Source organism: Pavona decussata, unplaced genomic scaffold (genome assembly GCF_977016875.1).
Source record: "Pavona decussata unplaced genomic scaffold, jaPavDecu1.1 SCAFFOLD_235, whole genome shotgun sequence".
Lineage (NCBI taxonomy): Eukaryota > Metazoa > Cnidaria > Anthozoa > Scleractinia > Agariciidae > Pavona > Pavona decussata.
The window spans coordinates 208,244-216,657 of NW_028145640.1; positions in this window are offsets into that span (position 1 = coordinate 208,244).

An 8,414-nucleotide genomic window follows, 5' to 3' on the forward strand; every position below is an offset into this window, starting at 1 on the left:
AGTCTTTGGAGACCTTCACCGGTCTGGTGTTCCATTCTTTTGATCTTTGGTTACACTTTTGCATGTGCCATGCTTCACCATTATCATTAACAGAAACAGGTCTGCTTAAAGATGGTAATTTCAATCCACCATTTACACAACCGCAGAGAAAGAAAGAACAGCCTTAGGTTTTGTGTCATGGAGTGAAGTGGCAGTGGTTGCACATGACCATGTGGCATGGCAAGGAAGAATTTCTGGCCCATTTCCCCCCTTGGGGTCATGGAAATAAGTGAAGTGAAAATAAATACAAAATTAAGACAAAGCATGCTTTCCTTCTTTGTTGCTCCAGAAAGAGAAGATGGCCTGCAAACTTTGAGTCAAAGGAATAACTGCACATTGATTTCGCCAAGATCAAACAGGAAAAAATAATACTACCCAGCCAAATCCTTTCATGTCCTTGATTCCAAACTTTGTGGCATTGCTGTTGTACATTCTTTTCTGGCTGCTGCCAGTACAACAACCGCCACAAGTGGACATTACAAATCAATGTAAATAAAGTTCCAAGAGCAAAAGCTTTTGAAAGTACCACAACAAACAGCTTCCCTAATTACTAAAAAATGTGATTCAAACAGACAAAAACAGCTTCCTGAACTCGCCAATAGTATTTGAAAATGTTCGGCCAACAATTTCAAAGTGCTTCTCATCAACACAAGCAGGCACCTGGGGTGACATACCTCCCTTAACAAGTTCTTTGTATACAAAGAAAGTAAATTTTTTAACAAATAGATTTCATTTTGCCATGTGTCCATCCTCTGATAATGCACAGATGCCATCAAAACATGGTAAGACCAAAGAGGTATGCTATGATCTGCAGGTGAGTAGCATGACTGATGTTCTAACCATGTATTGACCTCCTCTGTGTGTGCCATGTCATGCGTGACGCCCCAGATAGTGTGACATTCACTGCTAGACTGCTGGATACCAGGTCCGCTCCAGCCATGTAACCACTCGCAGCCTTGAGAGTCGTGTCGCTTAACACAGCATGGTAGCTCGCTTTGTTATTAAAAGTTCTGTTGGGGGCTGGGGCTGACTGTCATGGCGGTTAGTATGTTTCTTTAACTGTCCAACAAACTATGGCCTTTTCGTGACATGGAGGATTTTTTACTTGTACTGGTTTAGTATTGAATGACTTCCTATTGACTCGTGGAAGCTGTTTTCACAACAAATTAAGTTTTTCGGACCAAAGAATGCCTAAAAATCAAGAAAAGAAACGTGCATGTGGATCAAGTTCGTCCCCTGAAGATGAAGTAACAGACAGAATGATCCTGGGAAAGCTGTCCAGCATCCACGCAGACATTAAAGCATCAAAAGACGAACTGAAAAGTGAAATCCAGGCAGTCAAATTAGAATTAAGCGAAGTAACGAAGTCGCTGAACGCCGTATGGGAAGAAGTACAATCACTTAAACAGAAGAACAAAGATTTACAAGACCAGTGCGACACCACTACCAGAGAAAATAGCAAACTAAGTGAAGAGATTAGCGCTCTTAAAAATCGTCTTATTAAGATGGAAGATTACTCCAGGCGAGAAAATCTTCGTTTCTATAACATCCCTGAAAATCCTGGAGAGAGCAGTGTGGAGTGTTCGCGTAAAATGATAGATGTTCTATCTGAACTCGGCGCCGACCCAGAAAATATTATGTTCCACCCAATACATCAAACGGGAAATCCAAGTAATACAGCTTCTTCGAACAGTGCTGTGAGCAACGAAGTTTCGACAGAGTCAAGAGAAGGGGCATCACGACCTGTACCTCCACGACCAATTTTAGTTCGTTTCGTCTTAAGAATGGATAGCAATTGGGTTTGGGAAAACAAAAAGAAACTTATGGACAGTTCTCGCTTCTCATCTGTATTCATTGACAAAGATCTCTCCACGGAATCAGCAAGGCAACATGGGAAGCTCCGCACCGCATATAGGAAAGCCAAGGAACTGATCATCGGTAACGTTTTCATAAAAGGTAACAAGATGCCTGCTATACTGGCATTACGCGAGATGCTGGGGCTGATTTATTTATTTCAACTGTATGCTTCGCCGATTGATAAAACTATCCTTGCTAATGGAATAGCTTGAGTCACGACGATCGCGTTACGTTGTTTTCCTTGTGTTACGCTACTCAGGGTTTCAAGGGAAATTGCGTGGATTCCATTGCGATAACGTAAGCTTCTCAATGACCTCTTTCCAGTCTCGCGTCGTGGTCTAAGACTGTCAAACAAAGCACGATTCCTTCGCCAGGAATTTACCAATTTCCACCGTTTTAAATGTCGGGTGCTTGTTAAAAGTTATTCTTTCGATTTGCCTCTTCAAAATGGTGAAATTTCCGTTTGAAAACGGCACACTTGAGTCCAGAACATGTTAACAATATGGCGCCAAATTTAATCTGCTTTTAATAAATAGATCAAATGATGCGTTGACGTCACACAGGTAGGGGTGAGTGGGTCCCCCCCCTTCGCGATGTAAGCGACAAGAATGGATTTTGATTGGCCTGCTTCTGTTGAAGACAATCAGAACAATACACCCCGAGTAGGAGAGGGGTGAGTTTAATGAATAAATTAATGTACCGATTTGTAGCTACGAGGAAGAAAAAAAAAAAGAAATCGACCCGTTTTTAGACACGGTATGCCCCTTCAGGGCATCCCGCGTAAAAATATATCAGTCAATAGTACTGTCTACTCAGTAGACAACCTGCCGGACTATCTTTTGCCACAGCAACATGTCAGTGATTAGCTTACATCCAAGCTTACCTAAATCTTATTAGTCTTAGCATTATTAGCTTATGGTTTTTCTTTTCAATAATTTAAATTTCGCTGGTCAGTCGATAAATTATTTATCTGCGTACGGATATCTATATATACATATATATACTTAAATATTTTTGTTTTTCCGGTCAGTTTTTGTCTTTGCTTGTGTAAACTTTGCTAAAATTTACATAAAACTACCTCACCAGGCTAAAATGCATTAATTTGCACGCCATAGTTTGCATTTTCTCTCAAACAATAGTCCGGAGCCCTCAAAGTCGCACTAAAGGTGTGAATCTTGCGAACCTTTTTAACAACTTTAACAACTTCGGCCTTCAGATCTATGTTTTCTTATTTTTTTCGACCTTTTCATACTTGTCTGAATGAATGGTTGTTTGTTCTATTCCCAGAAGTGAATAGTTTTACATTCTCTTTCGTCTCCTGTTACGTACTGTTTCTAGCTACTGGGTTTCGCATTAACCTAACAATATTTTGTATGCAACCAATTTTTTCACATAATAATGGTAGTTAATCTAAAAGTTATCTCGCTAAATGTGCGAGGTATAAGAAATCCAAACAAAAGGAGAGCAATCTTTTGCTATTTAAAACAGCAAAAAGCCAATATTTTTTGTTTACAAGAGACCTATTCACAACCGGATGATGAAAAAATATGGTCTGCGGAATGGGGCGGAAAAATTTTCTTCTGCCATGGAACTGCACACTCTAAGGGCGTATGTACTCTGTCAAACCCAAACTCTACTTTTAATCTTGGCCTAGGTCAAACTGATCATCAAGGCAGAATCTTGATTTCAAAACTCAAAATCTCTGAGGAAATATTTTTCATTGTAAATATCTACGCACCCACTGATTATCGAGACCAAAATGAATTTATTAAAAACTTAAGTGAATTTCTTTTAAAGAAAACGGATACCTCCAGGTTAATTATCGCGGGTGATTGGAATTGTACACTTACTAAAGCAGATAAAAGTGGGGGTGTAGCCTGGAAATCTACGAATTACAGGGATGCTGTTGGCAATCTTATGAGTGAACTGAATCTTATTGATATCTATCGAAAATTGCACCCCAAAACAAGATCTTTCACCTACGAATCTAAAACTATTAATTTAAAATCGAGAATAGATTTTATCTTGGTATCCCGCTCGATCTCCATAGAAGTCCAAAATGCTGAGATTCGAATGTCAGTTGCACCTGATCATAAGGCGACTTTCTTGAAGATTAACATAAGAAGTGAACTTAAGAGAGGCCCGGGCACGTGGAAATTCAATAACTCTCTCCTAGAAGATGATGATTTTAAAGAACAGATTGCATTCTATTATCCTCAAATACATGAGAAATACGCCGACCTTAAAGATAAACAATTATTGTGGGAATTAATCAAAATGGAAATGCGTATGAAAGCAATTAGATATTCTAAAGAAAAAAGATACAAACTTAAAAAACATGAATTAACACTTCAAAAGGAATTACAAGATCTTGACAATAAAATTTGCAATACGAATTTTGAAACCTTAGACCAAAATGTTCTTGTAGAGTACGAAGCCGCCAAAGAAGAATTGAAAAAGATATATGAAAATAGAGGAAAGGAAGCTATTTTTAGATCCAAAGCAAAATGGCTTGAACAGGGACAAAAACCGACAAAATATTTTTTCAACTTGGAGAAGACGAACTATGAAAAAAAACTTATACGCTAGGTGAAATTAGAGGATGGAGATACGATAACAGATCCAAAACAGATTGAGAAAGAACCTGAAAAGTTTTATAGTAATATGTATACATCCAAAAAAAATCTTAATAGCGAACTTCAAGGTGAAAACGAGAGTTTTGAGTCATTTGTCGAGGGTATTGAAATCCCTCAATTGAATATTGAGGAACGAGATTCATTAGAACATGATTTTACATATGAGGAATTAAAAGAGGCGGTGAGCTCTTTCTCGGACAACAAAACTCCAGGTGAAGATGGATTCACTAAAGAATTTTATGAGTCCTTTTATGATCTCATTTGGAGAGATCTGCTAAATTCTTATAATGCAGCCTTTCAAAGCGGGTCCCTATCTATTTCCCAAAGGAGAGGAATAATAACTTTAATACCAAAAGCCGACGGCGACCTGACTGAACTCTCTAATTGGCGTCCAATATCTTTACTTAACATCGATTATAAAATTTTGACTAAAGCTTTGGCAAAAAGAATAGAAAAATACCTTCCAAAATTAATTAATTCAGATCAAACCGGATTTGTCAAGGGAAGATACATAGGCCAAAACATAAGACTTTTAAGTGATATAATGGAATATCTAGATGCTAAAAAGACCTCGGGATTGCTTCTCTTTATAGACTTCGAAAAGGCTTTTCATAGCCTTGAATGGGATTTCATTACTAAAGCTTTGAACGCTTTCAATTTTGGCCCAAATGTGAAAAAACGGTGTACAAAGTGTCAAACAATATATCTACTCCTCTAAACACCTTCAGAAAGAATTGTCTTTAGATGAACTTGTAAACAAACTTACTATTCAATGGAAATTAGAAAAATGTGCTTAAATGGAATTTCTGCTCTCAATCAAAATGGATGATGCGATGCATTTTTTTTTTCGTAACTCACATTTTTTTAGCTAATGCAGAGGCTCGATTTTGTAGTTTTTTTCGTTTAACTTCTTTTGTTATCTTAATATTTTTTTTTTGTCTCTTCTTTTCTTTTTCTCTATTACTTAGTTGTCTTTTTTTTCTCTTTTAACTTAGCAGAAAAGTACTTTGTAAAATTCAGATACTGTATAAGTGTAAGTAATTTATATAAGTGTAAGCAACCTAAGTGTATTAGTGTATTTGCGTATTTAAATAAAGCGTGTTTAAATAATAAAAAAAAAAAAATTAAAAGTTCTGTTGTTTAGTTCTTGAACTAGTTGTGATATTATTCGCACAACAAATGCGACAGTGTGCGTTATCAGAGTACAGACCCCTGACAAAATAAAACCTTTTTGTTTTAATGATAACAGAGACATTTGAAGACATTTGGTGAGCATGCATCATGTTGACTGAGCCAAGTCAAAAGCTTTCAAGCAAAGTTTTAGACTACTACACACATACAATTGTGATTCAAAAGAATTTCATTAAAAATATTTTCAAAAATAACCTTTATTCCAGAACGAATTTCTGACCCCAAAATATTACAGCACGTCACTCGCTTTAATGCAATTTGTGATTTACTACTTGCCATTACCAGATTTCTATTGGCGACGTATTTGAACAAATATTTCTTCCTTGGTTCTTTTTCCTTTTAACATCATAACAAAGTTCTAGCTTTTCTTAACCTGGTTAAGGTCACTTGCAACGGTCTTTGTCCAATTTTTCATTGGACAGTTTTGTTTTCCCGCAAAAATTTTCCTTGTTTGTCCGGTATTCGCCAAAAAAGTTTGCAAAACATTGCTGACCAGACACTGGCTGGACTGATCATGCGTGCCAGTCACACCAATAACACATTATAACCCCTTTACCACCCTGTAAAGATGCACAAATGACGCCATTATTTATGACATCATTTGTGTCGTTACAGGGTGGTAAAGGGGTTATGCATGGTAATTTGAGCTAAAATAAAAGCACGTGAAAAGAGCTCAATTGTAGTCATGATCAGCGAATTGATAGCCTAGCAAGATACGTGATCTTCTTGTCTTGTGGCCCATGATTCGTGTATCATGAGAAAATTTTCGCGAAAACTGAAAATCTTATAGTGGCTTGTATATCAATAAACTTATTGCATACATTACTTTCCAGTAATACATGTAGGCTGGTATTACCAGTTAACAGAGACACCGATAAATCATTTTTGCAGTATTTTACAATATTTTACAATTAAATACATGTACAGTATGTCACAAAAATTATTGGCTAATTGTTAACTCCACGTGTACCTCAAAACTGGCATGATTTGACAATTACGAGCAGCAAACAGCGACGACCCTGTAAAAAGAGTTTGAATTTTTGTGTCCTTTTTCCTTACCACAGAATCTGAACAATCTTCTGGCCAGTTCATTCACAAAGAAAAATTTAATGTGCCCACCTCAGCAGAGCACCATAAATGGCCTCAAACTGAGATATAGCGCTAAACAAAGGCTTGGGAAAAAGCCTTGAAATTACAGTTGCACAAGTGCATGAGGCATATGGCAGCAGTGTAGAGACCTTTTAACTGAGGACAGAACCACTGCCCAATATATGGAAATGCGATTATGAAGGGCGATTACATTGTGAATAGAGCGTTGTCATCATTAAATAAGGTAGGGCGATAACCATAAATTGAAAAGCCTGTTGTTGAAAATTAATCACAACGATTTCCCTTGCATTTTTGAAAATGTCATCCCTGTCGTTTTAAAACAGGACAGACCTTGTGCACTACTGCACTGCTTGAGGAAACCATGATTTACTTCTGAGACATTTCCGAGTAACTTGCGATGCCCATTTTCTGTGCTGTTTACATAAAATACGTAATTCGTGAAATGCCATAAAATACACACGTGAATCGTGATTTGAGTAAAAATTGGCTCGTGATTCGTGATTGGGACCCTCCCCTAATTACCATCCCTTTACTCCAATAACAAACTCCGCTCCAGCAATCAAAACGCGAGTTTTACACTGTTCATTGCACAATGTTAAATAAAAAGCAGTAAAATGTTTAAAAATTAATTGTGTTTCACACATAAGTAAGACTAATTATTGACTTACAGTCAAGTTAAATTCACGAACGGATAATTATTGATTTGTGCGAGTTTATGGAGGAGCGAAATGACCAAACATCGATCCAGTTCTCACCTCATCTTTAGCGCCGTTGACTTGCAGCATCCTTCAGTCTTTCCTTTTTCTCTCCTTTCTTCTGCAAAGACAAGCGTTTCTTCACTTCAAGTCCCTTGAACGAAAAAATAACCTTAGCTTACGAAAGCTTACGTGCCCTAAAACGAGTAGAGCATGCGCACTTCAAGTGAACACCAAATTGTCTCACAATTCTCCGCGTGAAGAGCCGAACTAACGTTCTGTTTTTTTCACGAACGCTTAGAAGCTGTCAAAATGCAGACAGAACATCCAAAACAGTTGTAAAATTCGGGATATTTCTGCGTCCCGAAAGACTGAAAGGTACCTTGTTCATTTCGCCGAGTTGATCATGAGTCCCACATTTCGCGCGCGGAAACCCAGCTAAGATTAAAAGTAAACAACGCAATGACAAAGAGCTGACACTAAACTCACCATCGGTAGTAATGAGTGTCTCTATAAATCACCAACAAAATGCCACATGTCCCGCCTTCAGAAACAAGTACAAATCGCGATACAAATATACCTCACACTGCTCCCATCGTCAACTTCACTCTGGGCCACTTTGGGCACGAGTCAAGAAAACAATGCATTGCGATACCGGTTTCCTTTTGCCTCCCCCCAGCCCCCACCCCCCGGGCCGCGCCCCGCTCTTTTTTCGCCCCATGTGCAACGCAAGACAGACATACAGCCTTTATTGACTTTATTTCAGCACGATTAAAATTAAAGCTCTGCAGTTTGTGCGGTCGTGCAAAGTAATAAGAATAAAAAAATATATAAAAAATCAAAAATATATACACAGTAAAATCCTCACACCCTTAATCCTATTTTA